Source organism: Arvicanthis niloticus, chromosome 13 (genome assembly GCF_011762505.2).
Source record: "Arvicanthis niloticus isolate mArvNil1 chromosome 13, mArvNil1.pat.X, whole genome shotgun sequence".
NCBI lineage: Eukaryota > Metazoa > Chordata > Mammalia > Rodentia > Muridae > Arvicanthis > Arvicanthis niloticus.
In genome coordinates, this window is record NC_047670.1 from 15,704,348 (window position 1) to 15,729,586 (window position 25,239).

A 25,239-nucleotide genomic window follows, 5' to 3' on the forward strand; every position below is an offset into this window, starting at 1 on the left:
AGAAAATACTCCCCAGTTTTCACCTCAGTGATGCTGGTCTCTTCTTAATCACCACTAACTTCTTAGCTCCAGCTAACCAGCATCAATTGTCCCAGTAGTCCCTTCTATTCTTGACTCTAAAGCCAGAGCCACATGGCCAAATCTGTCAAGTTCTGCTGCTTGCTGGAGCTGGAATATTGTTTTATCATATTATCTTGCTTTATTATATTATCACCAGCTTTCTGTTTTCTAACTCATTCACTGCCTAAACTTAGCTGCCCTGGATCTTGTTCTGAAGATCAACCTTGGACTCAGAGATCTGCATGGCTCTGTATCCTGAATGCTGAGATCAAAGGCATGTACTGCTACACCTGGACTTAAGCTTTTCTCTCCTTGGAACTTGCTCTGTATCAGGCTGGCCTTGAACTCAGAGATCTGCTTGCCTCTGTCTCCTGGGACTAAAAAGTGTGTACCACTATGCTTGGGCCTAAGCTTTTCATGGCCTCTGTTCCTCAAGATCTGCATCAAAAGCCTGTGTCTTCCAGCCTCAGATCTGGATTACAAGTATGCCCTCCATTTGTGGATTGTAGTTCATTCCAGATTAAAAGTCCAAACTATTCCTTGCTCAACTGCAAACACAAATAATAAGCTTAGCTGGGTGGAATCTTGCCCTGAGATCACCACTCCCTTAATCTCTTTATCTCCTTGAACACAGGATCCAGCATTCGATTCCTTGTGCCCCTTTATTATTACTTGAACCATACATTTTGTATTTTTTCTTTGTAAGCTAGTGATGCTTGATCAGAATGCTCTTCATGAGTCTAAACCAGAAAATAAAGTCTTTGCTGGGCTCTTTTTGAGACTTCCTTTGTCAATGCAGTTAATATAAACCCCTTTACCTTAGCCTCGGGTAGACTCTTCAGACAAGGACAAAAAGCAGCCACGTTCTTCACCAAAATAAACAAAGTCTCTAGGCCACATTACTGAAATCTTTCACCGCTGAAACCTCTTGGGCCAGATCTGAACAGTTCTGATCACTTTCAGCAACAAAGTCTTCCATTTTCCTAATATGATGACCCATTAAGCCCCACTTAAGGCATACCATTGCTTTCCCAATCCAAAATCCCCAAATCCACATTCTTCAGGCCTATCACAGGAATACCCCAGTCCTTAGTACCAACTTCTGTCTTTGGTTTTCACTGCTGTGAACAGACACCATGACCAAGGCAATTTTTATAAGGACAACATTTAATTGGGGCTGGCTTACAGGATCAGCAGTTCAGTCTATTATCATCAAGGTAGGAGCACGGCAATGTCTACACAGGCATGGTGCAGGAGGAGCTGAGAGTGCTACATCTTCATTTGAAGGCCTATTGAAGAAAACTGGTTCCTACATGGTTAGGAGGAGGGTCTCATTGCCCACCCTACAGTAACACACTCCCCCTAACAAGGCCACACCTCCTAAGAGTATCACTTCCTGGGCCAAGCATATTCAAACCACCACAGATGTTAAAAGTAAAATCTGATCATAGGACAACTGCAGAAGTGCATGCTAGTGGAGTCCATGTGGCCTTTCTCACTCTGATAACTCCTGTGTAAGCTTTTGCTGCCACATAGGAAGTGCCTCAGGGCTTCTTTGGTCCTATGAGTCACCACTCTTGGCCTTTGTGGCCATAATGAATAAATTTAGAGCAATGTGCTACTGTGACAGGTACCCAAGGGCTGAGGTGACTACTGAGAGACCAAAGAGCAAACTCAGGGATTGAACACAAAGTACAACAGTCACCGACCACCCTCCTTCCCCGATGAGTGATATATGACTACACTTTGATGTCAGCATCTTTGAATATTAAAACAGAAAACCTCACATTAGCAGAGTCAGGGCCATTGGCTCTACTCCAAAAACCTCTTCACTAATCTAGGAGGGAGGACAGTCAGTTACTGTTGTTCTTTGGGTTCAGTCCAAGAGTTTGTTTTTCAGTCTCTTAGTAGCCACCTCAGCCCTCAGCTACCTGTCACAGCAGCCCAGCTTTCACACTGCTCTAAACTGAATTATCCCTTCATGGAGTCAGAGTTGAGAACCAGTTAAGTCCAGTTAACCAATAGTGCAGCAAGCAGGATGGAAATTATTAAACCCTGTGTCTCCAAATCCTGATATATAGCCAGCAGCAAAAAGTAATTTGAACTTGGAGATTAGACCTGAAACGATCTCAGCCTACTGGAAGAGCAAGAAATGAAACCTTTCCCTCTGACATCAACTTGTTCTTCCTTGTTGTCAAATATATATGTGAAAGCAAGGGATGGAGGGAGTGGGGGAGGGAAGGAAGGATGGAGCGAGGAAGGAGTCATTCTCCCAGAATCCTCATGTCTTTCATTTATTTATTGATTGATTGATTTGATTGATTGATTGATTGTTATATGTGCGTTTGCATTTATGTACACCATGTAGATTCTGGTTTCTTAGCAGTCTTGAAAAGGGCATCAGATCCCCTGCCTAAAGCTGTGCTCATTGTCTTAATATGTATTGTTAAATTTAGAATTAGTCTACAGAATATTTATCAATTGATATCTGGGATGTATATGACACACAAAATAACACAGTAAGTCTAGTTTGCAACACATGAGATTTGTGGCCCCAGGGTCAAGTGTGTAAAGGGGTAATCTAAAGTTTATTTTTTAAAAAATTAACATTTGCATAGATGGCAAGCCACTGTGTTACTGCTGTTCAAGTGTTGGGGGAAGGTTTTATTCATTAGTCTAGCACTAGATGTTGGGGATTGGTTCTTAGTTTGGCTCCCAAAATCACATGGGAATCTGCATGTCCAGATGCTGAGGGTCCCTGTCCCCAGTTGGTTTTTGAGTGATCCATAAAGAGCCAATGGCCAATGGACGGGCAGGGTGAAAGAGGCGGGTCTTTTAGGATTCCCGGGCAAGAAATGCAGAGGAGGAAAGGAACAGAATTGCCATGATGTGGAAGCAGAGATTTAACAGCTGCAGGAGAGAAATCATCCAGCAATGTAGGTGCAAAGGGAAAGCCGCCCCATGGGAGGGCTGCCCAGAAGGAAACATGGCAGCAAAGATAAAATACAGGTTTAGAAAGTGTTAACTCGGGAATACCAGAGGTACGTGGTGGCTAGAAGCTCAATCACCTGCCAGGAGCTCAAAGTGGATTAACAATTCACCCTTACATTAGAGATGCTTAAACTCAAACACGTTTGATTATAGCTGAAGGTGTTGGCAGGACTTGACTAAGTTGTGGATGTTATGATGTTTACTTTGGACTCTGTTGCCTCTCCCACCCTGGGTCTAATTCATCAAACAGCCTCTTGGCTCTTCCTCTGTGTGACCAGAGAGCAACCCCTCTCCCCCTCTTCCACACCGGTCTGCCCACTGATGTGCCTTACCTGTGGCAGCTCACTCTAGACTGGCTCTCTGCTCATGACCTCATCTTCTCCTTAAAGCAGGCCATGCCCCTGCTCCTGGTCTCGGGCCTGAGACCTTTGCTCCTGCTGTTTCCTACCAGAATGTTCTTTCCCTTGATAGCCACATGACCCATTCCTTACCTAATTTCTTTTAAAATAGGGTCTCATGTAGCTGAAGCTATCCTCGAATGTACCATGTAGCCAAGGATATCTTTGAACTTCTGATCCACTATTGCAGTCTGTATCCTGCTGGGATTCGAACTCAAGGCTTTGTGAACTCTAGAAAGCTTTCTACCAACTAAGCTGCAATGGCACTCCCACCATTCACTTTCTTTAGGTCTCAAATGAATGTCACTCTCTTAGCAATGTCTACTAAGCACTCAGTACTACCCTCCTCCTGCCCTTGGCTCTTACCCCTCACCTACTTCGTTTTGTTTCCAAATACCAGATCATGGAATGAGCAGTGGGTTAAACTGTTTCTCAAATACTGGACCCAAAACTGCCTCCAAATGAACCAATGGACATCACACTGACATGCCACTAAGAAATGGCCCTCCAGGCAGAATGGCCTCAGTGCTGAGATTTTTGTATTTTTAACATTAATTATTCCTGTGTTGAGAAATCATCAAATAAGTGACAAACACATTGTGACCGTGGCCTGCTGGGCAGCTCTGGATGTTCAACCTTCACTTTCTCCACCAGGCTGGCTAACTTCTGTTTTCTTCTTGTTGTACTGGAGACTGAACCCAGAAGTTTGCCTCAGTCCAGCAAACATTTTATCACTGAGATATAAGCCCAGTCCTTAAAGATTTGTTTGCTTTTTAAAATAAGATATTTTATTTTACAGTTTGTGTGTATTCGGCTTTTTGAAATGGGTTCTGGAGTTCAAGCTCAGGTCATCAGGCTGAGCAGCCAGGGCTTTCATCTGCCCAGCATCTCAGGGACCCGGCCGTGATCCTCTGCATCACCGACCTTAGCCTTCTAAGTAGTCGGGAGTACAGACCTGCACAACCAAGTCACAGTGACAGGGACTGCCATTGATAGATCCATTTTCAGGTCAGAATGCTGTAGCATAAACATCATCCCCCAGGCTCCACCACCAGGGGTATCAGACTACAGATTCTGGACCACATGACTCTGATCTCAGCTCTCTCGCCCAGTCTTCCAAAAGATTTCACGGACTGCTCCTCTCCTGTGAAGGGAGAAGGAATGGCCTAAGCTTGTATCTGCATCAGCAGATGGGTAATGGACCAACCCCCATCCCTGTACCCAGCCGCATCTTCCCCTCTCAGTCTTGACCTATTCTCTACCCTAGAGATCTTGCTATAGAGTACTAATTTAAAAAGTTTGGAAGACATGAAGAATCTGGCTGGCAGGCCACTTATCTCTAGGTGATTGTACACATGCTTGCAGTTGTGAAGGCATGTCGAGTGGTTTCTAAGTCCCCCGTAGCTCTAGGTCCTGTGTTTAAAAGCTCCAGCACGCTCAGCCTCCACCTGCTGAGTCCTATGCAATGTGAATGGCTCTGACTTCTTTGAAGTTTTTGAAAGTAAGGGTAGCTTTTCTTTTTATTTGGGGTACACATCTGTGGGAGTCAGAGGTTAAGATTCATAAATCAGTTCTCTCCTCCCACCATGTGGGGCCCCGAGAATCGAACTCACGTCGTCAGACTTGCCAGCAGATGCCTCTACTCCCTGCTCCATCTCACAGCCCAGGGATGGCTTGTAGAAGTTTGAGATCATGTAGATACAGGTCCAGAGAGGAGTAGGGAACGAAGCCATGGCACCTTCCAACTCTCTCTGAGGAATACCTGCTCCCTGAAGGTGGAAATGTCCCCCTCGGCCTGTTAGCTGTGTTCACAGGAGCTGCAGATGGCTTCCCTCGAGCACTTTATGACATTTAGCAGCTTCCCCAGATTCCACCTGATGGCCACCGGCAGCTTCTGTCCTCCAGAAGGGACAACCAGAAAGTCTCCCTACATTGCCAAATGTCTATGAGAGGAAAACCAGAAAAACAGCCCTTGGTTGCAAACCACCCATTCAGGAGAACACTTTAAGGTAAAATCTTGCTGTATTGGGGCAGTCGCTCAGTCAGGAAAGTGTCTGCCTTGCAAGCCGGAGGCTCTGCGCTCTGATCCCCAGAGCCCACATGAAAGCAGGGAGGCATGGTAACACATTCCTGTCACCCAGAACTGTGGGTGCAGAGAGAGGGGATCTCTAAAGCTCACACCAGCCAGTGTAGCAGAAGCAGTGAGCTTTGGGTTCACTGAGAGACTGCCCCCCCAAAATAAAGATGACCAGGGAAAGATACTGGGTGGCAACCTTTGATTTACACACACACATGCACACATGCACATACACACACTTACACACCCATTGGCACACATCTACACTAACAATTACATATACCATGCACACACATATGCATACAGAAGCACACCACATACACACATGATAAATAAATAAGTCTTGTACCCACAAGAACATGTATATGAAAGGATTGGTGAGCTCATTCAGTGGGCAGCAGGACCTGTTGTACAAGTCTGGTGACAAGAGTTCAATCCCCAGAACCCACAGAAAGGTGGTAGAAAAGAACATCTCTGCAGAGCTGTTCCCTGACCTCCCCACACACCCGCATATAAAAGTAAATAAAATAAAAGAAATAAGAAGAATAAATGTCTATTTTCAAAAGAATAGTCCTAACAACATCCTTCATAATAGAAAAACAGAAAAGCCAGGCAGTGGTGGTGTCTGCCTTAAATCCCAGCACTTGGGAGGCAGAGGCAGGTGGATTTCTGAGTTCGAGGCTAGCCTGGTCTACAGAGTGAGTTCCAGGACAGCCAGGGCTACACAGAGAAACCCTGTCTCGAAAAACAAAACAAAAAAAAAAAAAAAACAAAAACAAAAACAAAACAAAACAAAAAAAAAAGAAAAAAAAAAAAAAAGAAAAACACAGAAAACCACGAAACCCTTCGAATAATGATCCAACAAGCAAAACATGAACGACTACACAGTGAAATAGAATTTTCTCATTTAAAACACTGGAGTACGCATTGCTACATGTGCCACATGTGTCTTCTAAACCTTGAAGACAGGGTGACAAGCCAGAAGCAAAGGCACTAAATTCATTACTTTATTTATATGAATCTACAGAGTAGGTGACTCTATAGACTCAGAGATAAGAACTGTGCGTGGGATAGGGTTTTAGGAAGTGAGGTCACAGGCAGAGGGTTTTTTGAGGGAAGCTAAAATGTTCTGAAATTGGTTGGGGTGGTGATTCCATAACCATGTATATGTTCAGCAAGCCTGTGGAATTGTACACTGTAAGTGGGTAAGTTACAACATATGTAAATAACAGCCCAATAAAACTGTCACCAGAGGAAGAAAAAAGTAAGCCATCAGACCCCTAGCTGCTCCACCCCTGACATGTCCTACTCCAGGACTTCTGACAGGGTCCTCCAAGGGGCAAGCCCTGAGGAGTGGGCAGATGTCAACGCTCCCTGGGAGTTCCGGATGCCCCTGGATTGTGTGGTCCTTCCACTGGCTCAGACTGGATGGCTGATCCAGGGACCAGAAAGCCCGGCAGGGCTCCCTCTGTGGCAAGCTGCTGCACCAATACTGGTCTCTGCGCAGCAGTTGCTTGTGAACTTCTGCCTCCTGACAAGCAGCAACATCTTACAGCGTACAGATCGGCATACGGCGCCCCCCTGTGGACTACTGCTAAAGGCTCAGTTCACACTGCTCAGGCTTTACAGCGATCATGCTCCTGATGGAAAGAACACCTCTCCTTCCAGCTCTTCCTCCCAGGATGAGCCCTGGCTTAACAGCCAGACAAGCCTCGGCTCTGACTCCATCGTGCCCAGGCAGTTGTCCTTTGCGTGCAATGTCTTTGCTAATTACCAAATACTTCCAAGGGAAAGACAGAGTCAGGGGTAGCCACCAAGAGCTTAGGTCAGTGGTCCATGGTCAAGTGGGCATAAAAAGTGATTATCACAGGTACAGCAGTGCCATCTTCTCCAAGTCCAGTTTTGCTGATCAATTAGATTGATGTTTTTTCTTTCAATATTGGGGATTGAACAGGGCCTAGGCAAATATTGTACCACTGAGCATATCTCTAAGGCTGTGTGTATGTGTGTGTGTATCCATGTATGTGCGGTGTGTGTGTGTGTGTGTGTGTGTAGGACAAAGTTTGACATTAGGTACCTTCTTCTACAGAGAAGAGGGTCTTTTACCAGGTCTGGAGCTCACTGAGTGTCTAGAATAGCTGTCCAGAAAGTCCTCAGGGACCCTTCCATCTCAGCTCTTCCAGGGAGAAGATCACACACAGCCACACACTCAGACTTTCACATTAGTGCTGGGATTCTAACTCAGGTCCTCATGTATGTACAGTGAACGCTTTACATCTGAGACACCTCCTAGCCACTGCATTCGTCTGTCTGTCTGTCTGTCTGTCTGTCTATGTACCTATCTATGTATCTATGTATCTATCTATCATCTACCTACCTACCTACCTACCTACCTACCTACCTACCTATCATCTATATCTTTCTCTTTAAATTTTACTTGTTTTGACACAGGGCTCAATATGTTGTTCAAGCAGGCCTTTTACTTGTCTTGTGATCTTTGTGCCTGTCTCCTGAGTAGCTGGGATGGCAGGCCTGTGCCACCAGGCCCATTCTGATTGGACTAGCTCTTGATAAAGGTTCGCTGTAACTGCACCACTTGAAAGTGGTGCAGTTACCCTTTAACATGGGTCTTCTAGAAATCAGAACATAAATCCTAAAACCAATTCCTGATGTTGGTCATTCAAGTACGATGGCTTCCAAGGAGGCAAGAGAGTGTGAATTTTAGGCAAAAGATCTCCCAGGTAGCCCTCATAGTACCTCCCAGGGCACAGAACAACATTTAGTTCAATTTATTGACTACCTGTCTACTGGGCAGCTACGTATCTTATCTGCACAAATCTTCCCAATAACCCACCGGATGTCATTATCATTGTTTTGCCATGGAGAACACCAAGAAGGGCTGAGTGAAGTGAGCAGTGGAGCCAGGTTCATGCTCAGATCTTTGCACCTGTTGGTTCTCTCGCTGCCTCCACTCATCCAGACAAAAGATATCTAGGCTTTTACCTCCAGGAACAGCTTCGTGTGAGGGGGTGGAGAGGAGTCGGATAAGAACTTTGAGAATTGAAGGAAGAGCCACAGCTGCTCATAAAGTGAGGGATGCTGTCCCACAGGACCCTATGTGCGTGTCCAGGCTTCACTGTGCAGAGTGGAATCACCAGAAGGCGGAAGGATTCCTCCCACATCTTAGATCTGGGAAATGATGGAAAGGCTCCAGTTAGCTGGCTCTGTGCTGGATGCTTGAACCAAGTCGTTCGGTGTCCGTTACCTAGCACATACTTTATACTTTTCATTGTAAGTGTTCAGCACCTGAGCCGTCATCTCTCCGGCTCACTTAACGAGTATTTTAAACAAAAATGATACTGCGTTGCAGTAGTTTGTATGAGAATGGCCCCCAGAGGTTCTTAAGTTTGAACACTTGGTCCTCAGTGGTGGAACTGTTCCGGAAGAATTAGAAGGCGTGGTCTTGTAGAAGGAGTGGTGTTATGGGGGTAGGCTTCGAGGTGTTAAAAGGCTCAGCCATTCCTAGTGTGTACTTACGGATCAGGATGTGAGCTCTCAGCTGTTCCTGCTGTAAGGCTTGTCCTCCACCACCATGGTCTCCAACTTTTCAAAAGTGTAAACCCAATTAAACTCTTTTATAAGTTTACTTGGCCATGGTGCTTTGTCACAACAGTAGAAAAGCAGACATACATCCAGCCTTATGGAGTTCATAATCATAAGTCAATTAGCCAGCAAGTATGAACTGGTCTGTGACAGACTGGACATAGGAGTCAGGGAAGTTAGAGTTGACATCAAAAAGAGTCTTCAGGCAAAGAGCTGGGGAAAGTTTTCTGTTTGGAGGTAGACTTGTGGCTTGGAGTTGCAAAGGCCTTGAACAGAAATATCCAGAAGAAAGTAGAAGGAAGTAGAGCAGGGGAAAGTAGAGGGAGGGTCCATGAGGCTTGTGAGGCCTCTTGCCTTTCCCCTGAGCCATGGGAGCCAAGGGTGACAGAATCACACTTATCTCTTAACTCTAGCTGTAGGACATTGAGCACTAGAGACTACACAGACGTTCAGAAGGAAAATGCCAGTCCCTGGTCCCAGAGTGATGGGAGGCAAAAAGGACAAAGAGGTCAAGAAGTCTAGAATGGATGGACCTTGAAGCTTCACTGGGACAAGCAAAGGAGAAGCTGTTATCAGGATGATCTCAAACTCTCCAGCTTGCTTCATACTTCCCAGAGGGATGTAGGACTAATATCACCCCCAGAGAATGACCAGGCACTGTGACTTATCAAATTCAATAGCTTCTCTTGAAGTTGGGGAAATTTTCCTTTAGAGAAGAGGGGTTTCCCAGCTGCAGTTTCCACAGTCCACTGCAGAGACAGTATGGAAGGGACCAGCTTTTAGCCTCTAAGGAAACCAACAAGACCCCATTTACCACAAACTTGAGTGCTATCAGGCAAGATGTCAAGATGCCCTAAGTGAGGAGTGCCACAATCAAGGTCACTGCCCTGGGCACACAGTGCACCGACACTGTCGGGATCCTCAGCCCAGTCTCCAAGATGGCCTATAGTGTCACATGTTGGCCTCAGTTAGACAGAATTGAAAAGGTAGAGGGATTGGTGCCAACAGCGTCAGCCAAGCTGGCAAGAGGCAGAGACGTTCAAGTGGGCCAGTTTGGAGCATTTCAGTTCCATTTTGAATAAACACAAAGATGCAAACATGCATATGCTCTTGGCATTCTTAAAGTGCTGCAGTCTGATGTCATAGCGCCCTGGATCTGAAGAAAAAGAATTCTTCGTGTATCTTAGATATTTCTAGAAGCCTTTGGCAAACACATTAGCGTTCTAAAGTTCAATGTGGAGTGAAAGAGGAAATGAACACGGCAAAAACTGGTCTTTCAGGATCCCCTGGGTACTCAGGCAAACTGGCTGTGTTCAACCCAGTAAAAGTGGCCAAATTATCCGGATGTTTGTCTGAGACAACACAATGTTGTGTTCTGTATGGCCAGTTCATGTGGACTTATCAAGGGGCCATGCTGGCTGCAGGCTTTTATTATCTCAGAGAGCATGTGAACAAGGGTGAATGCCTTAAACATCATGGTGGTTTGTTTGCTTCAAGGGCTTTTGGTTTGGGTTGGTTTGTTTTTCTGTTCTAAAAATAAGAATTCAAGCAGACAGGAAGCAGAGGCAGGGCTGGAGGGATGGTTCAGAGGTTAAGAGCACTGACTGCTCTTCCAGAGGTCCTGAGTTCAATTCCCAGCAACCACATGGTGGCTCATAACCATCCTTAATGAAATCTAGTGCCCTCTTCTGGCCTTTGGGCATACATATAGGAGACTGCTGTATACATAATAAATAAATAAATCTTAAAAAAAAAAAAAAGCAGAGGCAATCTTAGGCAAGGAAAAGATGGATCCACAAAGCCATAGTGAATTAAAGATGCATCCACAAAAAAAACAGCAAATCAAAGATGCATTCACAAAAAAACAGCAAATCAAAAATGGATCCACAAAGCCACAGTGAATCACAGATGCATCCACAAAACCACGGTGGATCAGGGGAGCCTTGGGAACTGGCCCCACAGAGATGCACAGCAGGAACAGCCACTGTGCTCTTTGCTAGGCTGGTGAGACATTGGGCTTAGAGTGTTAAGGTGATGGCACTTAGTCTGTGGTTGTCACACTTCCTGCAGAACAGGTCCCTGTCCTAAGCCCCACATAGATCTGGCCGCCAGCTTTTGGAGAAGAGTCTGCCTCTACTTGAGGGCTCTGCTCTACTGAGGAGCTGGTGTTCAGAGCGACTGTCAATTTTGGTATAATAGTTAATTTCCATTATGTCTTGGTGACAAGCTGGGAGGTCATGCTACATGGCTGCCTGGCACTGAGAACTGCAGAGGAGACAGAACTTCCTGCTACCCTGCAGGATAGCAGTGTCTGGTGCTGAGACTTGACCCTGAACTCTGACGCTCCACTGTGCTTCCAAATTGTCTATCCCATCGTACTGTCCTTTGAATTCTTGCCCTAGGTCCACGACGGGGCCAGGAGGAAGGTGTGGCTGCACAGAAGGGGCGCCTGATCAGGGATTTTTCTCCTTGACTCTGATGTTCTTCTTGCCTAGAGCTGGCTGCTGCTAAGCGATTTGCCAGTCTGCCCAGAAGATACGCAGACTGCCATCAGATAAAGCCAGGGGACCGAGATACTTGTAAAGTATCAGTAGCTATCACCCACGTTGTCCACAGATACAAACCACAGGGCAATGATCCCCACTAAGAAATCAGACTGCCACCAAGTACTCAGGCCTGAAATCCCAGAATTTGGCTAAGGCAGAAGGATCACCACAAGTTCAAAGCCAGCCTAGGCTATTTAGTGAGTTCTAGGCCAGCCTGGGATACAGAATGAAACTCCTCTCAAACCCTTCCATTATCACAGCATACCTAGATTCCCTGCCCTCCCGGCATTAATCATGTGACTAAATTTTAAGCAATGAGAGACTGGAAGAACTGTTCTGAGACCCAAGGAAGGAGGCTAACTCTCAGCTCCCATCTTCCTCTTCAGAGACCCAAGGAAGGGGGCTCAAGGAAGGCAGGTTACCTCAGTTCAGTACCTACAGTCAGCTGCACAGGCAGGGATTCCCCACATAGTTGCTTGGATGCTGAAGATCACTAGGTAAGGAGCAGGGCTTGCCAAGCCTTGAAGAGCCTGTGACTCGACTCACCTACACACTGGTCAAAACTGCAGACAGGCTTAGTCGGCTCTAGATGCATCCCTCTGCTCCCCGACAGGGCTAAATGCAGATCCCGTGGCACAAGCATATGGGATAGTCAGACCTGAGATTCTAAATTACACTTTGCACTGAAAAAAAGTCTTGGAATTTTTAAATGGAAGTAACAGATGATAACCCATTGAGAAAAATAAACCAGGGAGCCATGAATCCCCACAGACATGCCAATGAATACAATGGTTATTTGAACCAGGTGTCTGCCTTGTTTCGAATTACTTCCTGAGAAGCATCCACTGATCATTGAGAAAGGCCAGTTTTACCTTGCCAGATGCCAGCGTCAGTATTCAAAGCTCGTGTCCTCAGTGGTAGGACAACATAAGACCGCTGGAGAACTGGCCACCCAATGAGAACTCAGCATCAAATGTGTGATGCCCCCACTGAACCATCCACAAATGCAGAGCGACGGTAAGAAAACCCCAGGCCAGCCGGGTGCACGCCTTGAATCCCAGCACTCAGGAGGCAGAGGCAGGCGGATTTCTGAGTTTGAGGCCAGCCTGGTCTACAGAGTAAGTTCCAGGACAGCCAGGGCTACACAGAGAAACCCTGTCTCGAAAAACAAAACAAAACAAAACAAAAAAACAAAAAAGAAAACAAAAAGAAACCCTGTCTTGAAAAACAAAAAAACAAAAACAAAAACAAAAAAAAAACCCAAACGAACAAAAAAAAGAAAACCCCAGGCCCGCCGGAAGTGAGGGCTACTCCGACTCCACAAAATGACTGCTCCTCAATGTCAAGTGTCAAGGGGAGACTGAAGAATGCTTGTAAACTAAATGAGACAAAAAGTCACAACAACGAACGCCTGTCAGTTCTGAACTAGGTCTCTCACTATATAGGACATTACCAGGACAGCCAGGGACATTACAGGGTGTGAGGGCAGAGGCTACAGTCACCTGGGAGACCACCCTTCTTCGGTGCTCAGGACATGAGCCTGGCAATTTACTCTCATGGTTTTAAAACGAATTTTTTTATACTTTAGTCCTAAATTTCTTTTATACCTTTTGTGATAGTTTCAAATAAAAAAAAATTAAACTTTAAAAACGTCACCACTTGGCACTAGAGCGGAACATTTCGATTCTGTCACAGAAGGTTTGAGGCTTGGATTTGAACATAGTTGTTTGGATCTGCCCGTGTCAAATAAAACTCTCCTTTCACCGGCTGCTCTCATACCTTTCAGCATCCCTACTGGGCAGCAGCAGCCCAGTCAAATGGAGCTCTAGACTCAGGAATCTGACACCCCCTGCTGGACTCCACAGGCGCTGCACTGGACCCCACACAGACACATGCATGCACATAATGAAAAAACTGGAGAGGGTCGGGAGGCGGCTGGAAAGATGTCTCAGCTGTTAAGATCTAGTAGTATTCTTGCAAGTTGAGTTTCCAGCACTTACAAGCTGGCTCACAACCACTGTGACTCCAGTGCCAGGGGATCTGTACCATGCACACATGTGGTGCACATTCTTTATGCAGGCAAAACACTCACACACATATTTTTTAAAAAAATTTTTTTTTTTGGTTTTTTCGAGACAGGGTTTCTCTGTATAGCCTTGGCTGGCCTGGAACTCACTCTGTAGACCAGGCTGGCCTCGAACTTAGAAATCCGCCTGCCTCTGCCTCCCAAGCGCTGGGATTAAAGGCGTGCGCCACCACCACCCGGCTTAAAATATTTTTTAATTGGAAAAAAAAAAAAAAGTAATGTTAAAATTACTCTTCAGGATACCAGACATGATTGGATTTTAATTTCTTTCTAATTCCCTGCTCTCAGGCCCGGACTCCAGTTACAAGAGACTTACTTACACTGAGCTGATTTTTCAGGAGAGCTTTTACCATGGAGAGGGTCAGAGCAGAGACTTGATAGCTCTGACTAGGCTACCCCCGGGGTTGCGCTGCTTGCCACCAAGCTGCATTTAAACACTTGTTCACATGAAGTGTAACGCTTCTACCTTGTTGAGTCTAGACAATATATCAGGAGTCATGTACAAAAATCAAAACACTGATTTTATTAAAATGCAAGTCTTTTGCTCATTAAAAGACACCATTTAGAGCAGAGCTTCTTAAGACTTGTTCCTCTCATGACCCTTCCCTCCTGAGGAGCAGCTGCACGGTCCTGGGTATACAGGTGTACAGGCCAACCTCACAAACCAACATTCACTGAGGAATAGATTACGGTAAACCATAAACTTATCCTAAAACAATTGTTACAAGTTCAGCATATCTATTAACAATGAGATCTACATGCTTGCTTATTTTTTAAATTAAATCTCAGGTTCTACAGCTTCTTCAGTGTTTATGGAGCTGATTGTTTTATGGTTGTCAGCACTGAGAAGCAACTTCACATAGGCATGTGGTATGAGGTAGCAGGACTTGTAAGTCCATAGCAGACAGAAAGTGTTGGAAATTCTAATTTCAGGCCAAAACTCACTTGACAGTTTCCTGGTCTTTGTTTTTCTTTCTTTCTCTCTCTCTTTCTTTCTCTCTTTTTTCTTTTCTTTTCTTTTTGGTTTTTGGTTTTTCGTGGGATTAAAGTCGTGCTGCCCAGTCTTTGTTTTTCTACCGAAGCTCAAGTAGACAACTCAAAAGGCAATTTGTTGTTGTGTTTTGTTTTTCTGAGACAGGGTTTCTCAGTGTAGCCCTGGCTGTCCTAGAACTTGACCTTTGACAGAGCTGGCCTTGAAGTCACAGAGCTCCACCTACCTCTGCCTCCCAAATTCTGGGATTAAAGGCATGTGCCACTACCGCCCAACTTCAAATGGCAGTTTTAAACACTAAACATAAACCAGGCATGGTGGTGCATGCCTTTAAACCCAGCACTCAGGACAGAGAGCAAGCAGAACTCTGACTTCAAGGCCAGCCTGGTTTACATAGTAAGTTCCAAGATAGCCAGAGGTACATAGTAAGAGCCTGTCTCAAAGGACTGAAAATAAACAAGTAAATAAATACCAAGCATTCTGACACAATATAATCTAGCACTTACCTGATACTTACAAGCTTTGACTGGCAGGAGGAAAGTAATCAAGGCTCATGTTTCCCATAATTGAATCATGTTTCTATAGAGCAGAAACCTTTGTGTGTACAGTAAAATGCTGCTATTCATAACACACAAGAGTCTCAAACCTGAGCTGAGCCGTTTCTGGCAGAGACTGTGGGTGGGGCGGGACAGCATGCAGGGTCTGACGTGTGCATGCTGTGTGCTCAGAATTAAGGCTACACTGAAGCCACCATGTGCAGTTTGGGTGCACACTGCCAGAAAGAGCTCAGACCCACATTTTCATGGTCTCCATGTTCAGTTAACCAACATGGGGTCATGACCCACAGGTCAAGGGGTCACCATTTAGAGAGTGGGCACAATCATGAAATAGAAGAAAACATTCACAGCACCTACATGACCTAAGGCTTAGATCCAGACAACTACATCTCAACAACTGTCAACCCAGGTTTAAAAAGTTGGACCCTGCTGTGACAGCGTATGTTTAATCTCCGCTGCGTGGACAGCCTCAACAAGAGGACTCTTTCTTGAAGTAACTTTGTTTTTTGAGACAGTTTCTCTGTGTAGCTCTGGCTGTCCCAGAACTTGCTCTGTAGACTTTGTTGGCCAGCTTGATCTTTGATCTGACAGCTTCTGCCTCTCCAGTGCTGGGACTAAAGGCGTGTGCCACCATTACTAGACCCTTACAGTTAAAAGCTAAGTCTTACACAAACACACTTCACAGAACAGGATACCTGCACAAACAACTGGGGAAATCCAGGTGCTGATTGGATAGTTTCATATTAAAGAATCTGTGGCTAGCTAGGTAGGCATGGAGGCACATGCCTATCAGACACTTTGATGTCTACTTTATAACTGATTGAATAACAGTGAATTTTTAGTTTCTTAGACTGTAATTCACCATGTAATCCTGATTTCATGGTGGCTGAAGTGGGAGGATTTCCACAAGTTCAGGAACAGCCTAGGCTACAAGGTGAGACTCCATCTCATAAAACTAACAAACAAAAAGTAGTAGAATCATTTTCCCCTTTGGTTTCAGAGTTTCTCTGTGTGGTTCTGGTTCCTGGAAGACCTTTGTAGACCAGGCTGGCCTCGAACTCACAGGATCCCTCCTGCCTCTCCTCTGAAGAGTTGGAATTTAAATGATGTATTTTGTTAGAGACACAGTGTCTGAAACTGCTTTCCCATCACCTTGGTGCCTGTAGTTGTGTGTAGACTAAGAAACTGTCAGGTGCTGATGGTTAATTCACAGCGGCTGACAGCGAATGAAAGCACCTTAGTGCTCACTAAACCTTTACGTATTTGCAAATATCAAAAAAGGAAACAACAAAATCAAAAACTGAGAGAAGGGTGGAGCAGCCAGAGTTGACTCAGCAGCCACAGAGATGACTCAGCAGCCAGAGATGACTCAGCAGCCACAGAGATGACTCAGCAGGGTTCGAGTCCCAGCACCCACAAGGTGGCTCAAAACTCCATCACTCAAGTTCCAGAAGATCTGGTGCCTTTAAGCCTCCTGTACTGCATGCATGTGATATACAGAAATACATGCAGGCAAGAGAGGGGGAGAGACACAGAGAGACAGACAGAGAGAGAGAGAGAGACAGAGAGACAGACAGAGAGAGACAGAGATGGGAGGGAGAGGGCAGGAGGGAGAGAGGGAGGAAAGTCAAGAACTAGAATAAGTAACTGCTGATGGCTCCTTTACAATTCTGAAGGCACCATGGATAAGGTCAGCTTAGGCTATAAAACAAACGAAAGATGCCATTTAAAATGGACAGACCAAGCTAGGTGTATTGCTCTAGGACTGTAACTCAAGGACATGAAAATCTGGGATAAGTAGATTGTGAGTGGGGTAGGTAGATTGTGAGTTCATGACTGGGGGATACAGTTCAAGTCTTGGACTATAGAGCCAACAAACATCAAAAACATAAAAATTGGCAGACAAGAGGAAACAGTTTCAACAGAAAAAGCAGCATAGGGTCTGGAGAGATGGCTCAGAGGTTAGCACTGGCTGCCCTTCCAGAGGACCTGGGTTCAATCCCCAGTATCCATATGGTGGCCCACAACTGTCTGTAACTCTGGTTCCAGGGGATCCGACACCGTCACATGTACATACATGCAGGTGAAACACCAATGCACATAAAATAAAATCATTTTTTAAAAAAGAGAGAAATAGCATAAAGAATAAAATTATGAGGGGCTGGAGAGACAGCTCAGCAGTAAGCACTGTCTGCTCTTTCAGAGGTCCCAAGTTCAATTCCCAGCAACCACCTGGTGGCTTACAACCATCTCTACTGGCATCTGGTGCTGTATGTGCAGCTAGAACAATCATATACAAATTTTTTTAAAACATAGGGGAAAAAAACCATATGCTTCTTCAAATAGAAAAAAAAAGTAGTGAGGATGTGCCACATTAAAACCCGACACATTCCACGTCACATTCTGTCCTTAGTGACAAGCAGATGACAATCAATCCAGAAGCCGCATCAGTACATTTGGATAGACCTCAATTGCCTGTAAAGGATCTATTTTTAAATTGGCTCATAAAGATTCAAATGAATTAAGTAATACAATTCATAGTAGACTTATATATGCACACACATATCCACACAATACTTTCTTTAGCGTGATTATATATATGCACATATCATATTTGAACACCAACCTGTACGAAATGTGTGTCTGTATGGAGCGATCTACCTCTACTCTGCAGACAGCATCTCACTCGATGCTGAGACATCAGGGGTCTTCTCAGCATGATCAGACACAAGGCGACTGTACTCCTACTATTTATTACCACACAGGAGGAATTGCACCATCAGTTATACAGACCACAGAAGTGAGTCAGAAAAATGAATCTATCTCAGGATGAATACCACACAATAGGACTGCCAAAACTCCAGAACAGTGGTTCCCAACAGTGTTGTTTGAATATGCTTGGCTCAGGGAGTGGTACTTGTTGGGGTATGTAGGTGTGTCACTGTGGGGGTGGGCTTAGACACCCTCCTCCTAGCTGTCTGGAAGACAGTAGTCTTCTGTTTGTCTTTGGAACAGGAGATGGAAGGAACTCTCAGCCTCTCCAGTGCCATGTTTGTCTGGATGCTGCCATGTGTGGCATGTGTGCCATACTAAGGCTAACAGCCTGACAGCCTGAGTTTGAGCTCCAGGACTCAACCACCAGTGATTCCAGAAAACTGAATCTATCTCAGGATGAATACCACACAACAGGACTGCCAAAACTCCACAACAGTGGCACTTGTTGGAGTAGGAGTGTCACTGTGGGGTGGGCTTGAATACCCTCCTTCCAGCTGCCATGCAGGTTTGTCCTTGGACATCTGTGTGTGCTGTGACACACACACAATACATAAATGTAATAAAACATAAAAGCTTAAAAGAAGAAAGCTCTCATTTAAAATAGTAACCAGTTGGAATATAATGGGAGAAACAAACATAAGCTCAACCACAAGGTAATTTTAAGTATTAATACTTTAAGCATTAATGAACTTTAACAAGAAATGTTCAATTACCAAATGAATTAAACTAGGAAGCAGTCTTGAAAATGTAAGAGCTCTGAAGAGATCTGTCCTGTTAGGTATCATCATGTTACACCCTGATGATGACCAAGGCATGCTGCTGCAAGTGGAGCAGACAGCAGACAGCCTCCCTGGCTGAAGAGATGGCTCAGAGGTTAAGAACACTGACTACTCTTTCAGAGGTCCTGATACTCTTCCAGAGGTCCTGAGTTCAATTCCCAGCAACTGTGGCTCACAACCATCTGTAATGGGATCTGATGCCCTCTTAAGAAAGTAACAGTGTACTCATATACATAAGTAAACCTAAAATTAAATAGTTAAAAAATTAAAACTGCAAATCTACTCCTTATACCACACACAAGAACAAACTACAAATAGGCCTGAGATCTAGTTACAAGAAAAAAAAATTCAGGGACTGGGAAAATGACTCATGGGAACCTCAGTTCAGACCCAGGATTTACCTTTAAAAAGCCAGGTGCATCAGGGAGCGTGTGCACATGTGCAGTCCCAACGCTGGGGCTGGGCAGGCAGAGATTAGGACCAGGTTCAAGAAATCTTTAAGATTAGGTACTTGGAAGGGAGATAAGACTGAGATCAATCTGGGACACCAGACAAACCAAAGTCCCTTTTTGCAAAAAATACAAGTTGAAAGTTATCTCTAACATAAATCATAAATAAATGGCCAATACCCAGTATAAAAATCTTAGATGTGGGAGCCCACTGCCTCTCAACTTCCCAATGCTCCAACTTTTAATAGTTCTTTATATTGGCATGACCCTAACCATAAATTACTTTGCCATATAACTGTAATTTTGCTACTGCTACAAATCATAATGTAACTATCTGTGACCCCTGTGAAAGGGTGATTCCACCCCAAAGGGGCCATGATGCACAGGCTGAGAGACCCCTGCTATAATCCAAGTACTTGGAAAGCTGAGGCAACAAGTTTGAGGCTGGCCTGGGCTACACAGGGAGTTTAAGGTCAGCATAGGCTATACTGTGAGATCCTGTTTCAAAAGAGAAGTCTTCACAGTTAAGGGGAGTAGGAGACGATGTAATGGTTTAGAGGGAAGGCAGGCTGCCTGACACCACACACACATGCGCACATGCATCCACATGCACAAACCATGTTAAAATATGTATAAGATAGATATAATGTCTAGCTCTAGGGCTAGGATTATTTAGGTATAAACTCACGAGTAGGGATCATAGATCAGCGGGGCGCCTACAGACAAGTCTGAGAAAAAGACAACATCCAAGATAAAGACATAATATGGTAAGCTGAGTTTAAAAGTACAAACAGTGGGTTTTCCCTGGTAACCAATCAGCAGCTAAGGAGTATCCTCCTTACAGCAACCCATGTGAAAAGCTGAGGAAACCACCAAGTCCAGACCCGACTCAGCCAAGAATCAGGCGCTGGTTTTGTTTGGGGAAGAAGCTTGGAAGGATAGGGAGACTTTGGTAATTTTGCACATTTTTTTGAGTTTCTCTACAAACTGCTGACTGATTAGGAAGGAGTTAATTCAACAAGTGACTCCTGCGGTGAGGGGTGAGGGTACAGCCACTGTGTCAACCTGCAGTCCGTTGCCTGAACCTAACCGTAAGGACATGACAACGACCCCAAGTTGAAGAACATTTATAAAATAATCCCAATTACACAACAGCAAACACAGCAAACAACAGCTTGAGGACCAGGAAGACAGACAACTTAGTCCCGTAAGGAGTCCTAGACTGGCCAAGAAAGGAGGTGTGAGGACACGGAGTGACTGACAGCTGGGCACTGGCCTGCACGCTGTACCACAGTGCATTTCTGTCTCCCCAAACTGTGTTGCCTGTGTAAGACAACTCGTGAAGAATTCTCCTTCTCCCAAGGAAACAGATATGGGGGTAAAGCAAAGTGGTATAGCTCAGATGGAGTTAGTTCAGGAGACCAAGGCTAACCTGCCCAACTCGGCCAGAACGTGTCAATAGACAGACAGACAGCACACTGGCCCTAGGTTCATTCTTGGTTCCATAAAGAGAAAGGAAGACAGAACTGCACAAGCAGCCAAGGGTTCAGCCTGAGTCTGTGAAGTCCTAAATCGCTCTCTACGTTTACGCAAAGCTTGTACCTACAACGAATGGCATTTACTGCCACGTGCAGGTGCTGATGCACACTCCCCCGCTTGGGTCCCTGCTGGAGCGGGTCTGCCCATGCCTGCCTTCTGCAGAGTCCCAGCATTCAAAAGCCCTGGCTTGTCACTGCTGTCATTATAGGCCTCTTCTTGCAATGGCAAATGTCCTTCATAACCTTTGACAGGAGATGAGAAGCAAAGAAAGTTATTGGAGGAAGTGAAGGGATATGATTGACATATATGCATCAGTATGAAACTTTCAAAGAATCAAAAATATTATTAAAAAAACAAAGCTAAACTAAAATGTAGGGCTGGAGAGATAGCTCAGAGGTTAAGAGCCCTGGCTGTTCTTACAGAGCAGCTAGGTTTGATTCCTAGCACCTACAGGGAACTCCAGTTCCAAGGACTCTTGACACATTTAGCCTCCAGAGGTACCAAGAATGAAGTGGTGCAAATATGCACATAGGTAAAGCATTCACACAAAGTTAAAATAGTTAATTTTCAAAGGAAAAATGTAAGTGTAGGCTTAAATCCACAGATAGGACACACTGTGACACTTAACTTTACAATCCAGTAAGAACCTACATCGTAAGCCTCATTTTGCAGACATTCTGAAATAACTTCTTTGTTAATCAGTATGAACACTAATGTCCTGCACCAATCAGGAGCACTGGGCCTTGTTCCGGTGCAATACGTTCAACTGTAATTTGCTAGTGGTCACTGTAATTAGCAGTGATCACTGTAGCCTAACGCTCTGCCCGTCTTACTGTCCTGCCTCCTCAGAAGCTTATCTTTACAGCCAAGAATGAAAACCACAAGTTTATCCACACAATAGATAAACTTTCATATATTCACAGTCTCAGCATAGCCAACACTACTGCTATACATGATGCAGATAAACATCATAGGAGCCCACAGAAGCCAAGCACAGCAATTTGTAAGCTCATTTAAAATGTAAGAACTACCATACATACACAAATCAAAGTATGGTGGAGATAGTTTCCATTTGATGTGTATGGAATAATAAACTGAGGGAAAGCACAAGAGAAAACTGAAGACTAGAAAGTGTTTTTTTTTTCAGAAGTGACACCGTTGGTATAAACACTGGCCAAAACCCAGATACCCAGATGTGGACATCCATGTAATCCTATTACTCTGGAAGTCCGGGCTCCTGAGAATCAGAGGCCTGCTTAGTCTGTTGAAGGCCAGGGCTACAATGAGACCATCTCACACATACATACGAATGCTGTTTTTATACTCAACAGTACATAGACTTAAAAAATTATGCAAAATTAAATCTAGGAAAAAATTCTGAAAATAAAACTAAGGAATGGGTGATGTTCCTAAACTGATAAAAGACCCAAGATCTCACGAGAAACACTGCATGGCAACTTGTGTGCTGCATAGCCTCTGGCTATGACTAATGCCACCACCTTACCAGAAGTCCACAGGTTTGTGTCAAGGGAGAGCTGGGAATCCTGTCCCAATCAATTAGAAGTGTTGGATTATTTCAGTTTCCATTCATTGCCCATTTCTTCATGGGCAAGAATTGGCATTTTATCAGTCTGAAAAACCTGTTCAGAAAAGTTTGAAATCTTGTCACAGAAGCTCACAGGGTCAGCATAATTTCACATGTTTAAAAAAAAAAAAATGGGTCAAAGGAATGAGATATTTTCCAATTGGTCCAAAGACAATTAGGAAATAGACATAGAATTTTGCTAGGCCTGAATGGAGGGGGACTCCAAAGGACTTTAGTTCATTTCTCTTGACTACCCCAAAATGGTCATCAAAAGCATGATTTGAAACTAAAATATGCTATTTGCCTCTAGTCCCCTTCTTCAGGGCAAAAGCAGGCCAAGCTCCTGAAATTTCTGTGATGCTTGTGTGGCTTCAGGGAAGCCACATCCCAGCTCCATTACCAGTTACTTTGAACAACTTATTTCTTAAAACCTCTATACGTGGTAGTCAGACCAGTCCCAAAGCATACCTACAAGAATTAAAGCAGCAGTGTGGTGGTGTACACCTTTAATCCCAGCACTCAAGAGGCAGAGGCAGGCAGATCTGAGGCCAGCCTAGTCTACCCAGTTCTAGGATAGCCAAGGAGAACCTGCCGCAAAAGCTAAAAGTCAGTTCTGTGAAGCCAGTGGGGCAGCTGTGGTGTGTACCTACTGTGCACCTGGCCATGAGTTCCCTCCATAAATTGTATGAAACAGTTTTAGTACAATGGTTGATCCAAACCATTTTCTCCCACTGTTACTGAAACTGACTGATGCTGGGTATGGTGGCTCGCCCACACTGAGGCAGCAGAGGCTGGCAACCTGGTCTACAGAGAAACCCTGTCTCAAAAACCAAAACAGAAAAGTTGACTCAAGATCTCATACTGACTGCCCTGGTTCTCTACAGCCCCAACTGCCATCACTTCAGTGCAGACTTGTGTTCTTCAGACACTCATTGCTTGATTGTCTTTGTTGATCCTAATTATGGTATATAATTTAAGGAACCATCATTTATAAATTATTCACCCATATAAAATCATATCTATTAAAATTAGCTTAAAACTCCAAAGAATGCATGTTTAGTATACCATCTAGTACTTACATGTGAGAAAGGGCAATTATTATGGGCTGGTGAGGAACTCTGAATGTGTCCTAGCATGCCCATAGCTGATCTGAAATCAGCCAAACAACAAAATCCATGTGCCATACATGTGTTACTTAGAATCCCACCAGCAACCATACAGTCACCTATTAATGCGTACTTATCAGTAGACATTTTTTGTGTGACCTTTATGAAAATACAAATCCCTTGACTACAGAAGAAATGCTAATTCGAGGTTACTACTCCCTGCTACCTAAGTTTTCCTGGAGTACGGTCAGTAACTAAGTAGCTTGTATGTTTCCCTACCCTCTTAGAGGACACAAACCTGTCCAAATGTGAATACACAACCTAAGGCAGGTAACAGCACTATAGCTGTTTGCCACATCAACAAGATGGCACTTGGAACCAGGCAGTCACAGCCACATCTGAAGGGTACCCAGGGGACTGGAGTGGGACAGCACCAGAGACAGGGTCTATTTGCAGCAGAGTAAACATAAAAGGGGAAAGTCAGATTCAGAGACACTATCCTAAGCTACGGCTTGACTACAGGCTTACTCCAGGGTCCACTTGACTAGTCTAGGCCTCCATTAGAGGTGTGTGTCAAAACAGCACAGTCTGGCAGAACTAGCCAGTGCACTGGACAACTTCCAGTCCAAACCAAACTCATCATTTTACTTTGCTTCTTCCATCAGAGCTGGATCAACATGCTCATTATAGACTATTCTAAATTGAGGCTCACCTTAAGTGCATAGTCAGGGCCTTCACTTTATCTCAAGAGTAAGAAATTCAAAGTAAATAGTATCTCACAGGAGGGAAATCTGAGCTGGAGGGAAAGGAGTAAAAGCAGGTTACATCCTTCAACAAAGCACAGTAGCCTCACTTTACCTCTTCATGTGAGTATCCATGTAGAAATGGAAAGACTCGAGTTTCCAGTTGGCCCTTACCCAGTACCACCTCAGCAGTGATTGTCTGCACTGCTATCCAGCTCAAATTCTATCATGAAGCTATGAGTTTAAAGTTAAGTCATAATCAAAAAAAAAAAAAAGATAAAAATGGTAGAGGAAGCAGGGTGATCTGAATTCTAGGCTAGCCAGGGCCACTTATCACTGAGACCATACCTCAAAAAATAAAGCTGTATTTCAAAAGTACAAGTTGCTTGGGTACAAGCTTATGTCAAGGTCATAAACAAATCCCTACACAACCCAACTTGTACATTTTTACTTTCCAAGTGGTCTGGGTGACAAGCAACAACAGTAGCCTGAAAGTGGGCCACTCCTTAACTACTCCAAGTCCTCAAGCCTCTGGTAGGGTTAAGAATAGCACAGGAGTAGTCATGGCGCCTTGGTGCGTACTGTGCCATTTTCCCCAATACATTGGGTAGCTATTGCTACTGTCACATCTTCCAAAATAAGGTCTGAAATTTATTTTGTAGCACAGAAACCATACCAATGAAAGTTAGTATTAGTTAAAAAGAAGCTAACTATACAAAGAACAGCTCAATAATTAACATGAAGTAACCAATAAAATATTAGAATGTCAAATACGATGAGACATACATGGGAGGCCAAGGCTGGCCAGCAACACAGCAATATCTTGTCTAAACCCAACCCCTCCCCCACAAACAGCATATGCTTTACAGAATTGGTAGCTGCTTTCAGCTCTGTACTTTCACAGAATTGGTAGCTGCTTTCAGCTCTGTACTATTCAGTCAGCACCTGCTGCTT

General features: G+C 44.4%; 1 long non-coding RNA gene across 1 annotated transcript; it reads right to left on the bottom strand.

The window, feature by feature from the left end:
- Window positions 1-832: 832 nt before the first annotated feature.
- On the bottom strand, window positions 833-24,390 carry LOC143434049 (uncharacterized). Its single transcript, XR_013103219.1, has 3 exons — window positions 24,255-24,390; window positions 22,356-22,491; window positions 833-5,392 (listed from the first exon to the last, which is right to left on the bottom strand). It is a non-coding gene; the product is annotated as an uncharacterized LOC143434049 (long non-coding RNA).
- Window positions 24,391-25,239: the final 849 nt, after the last annotated feature.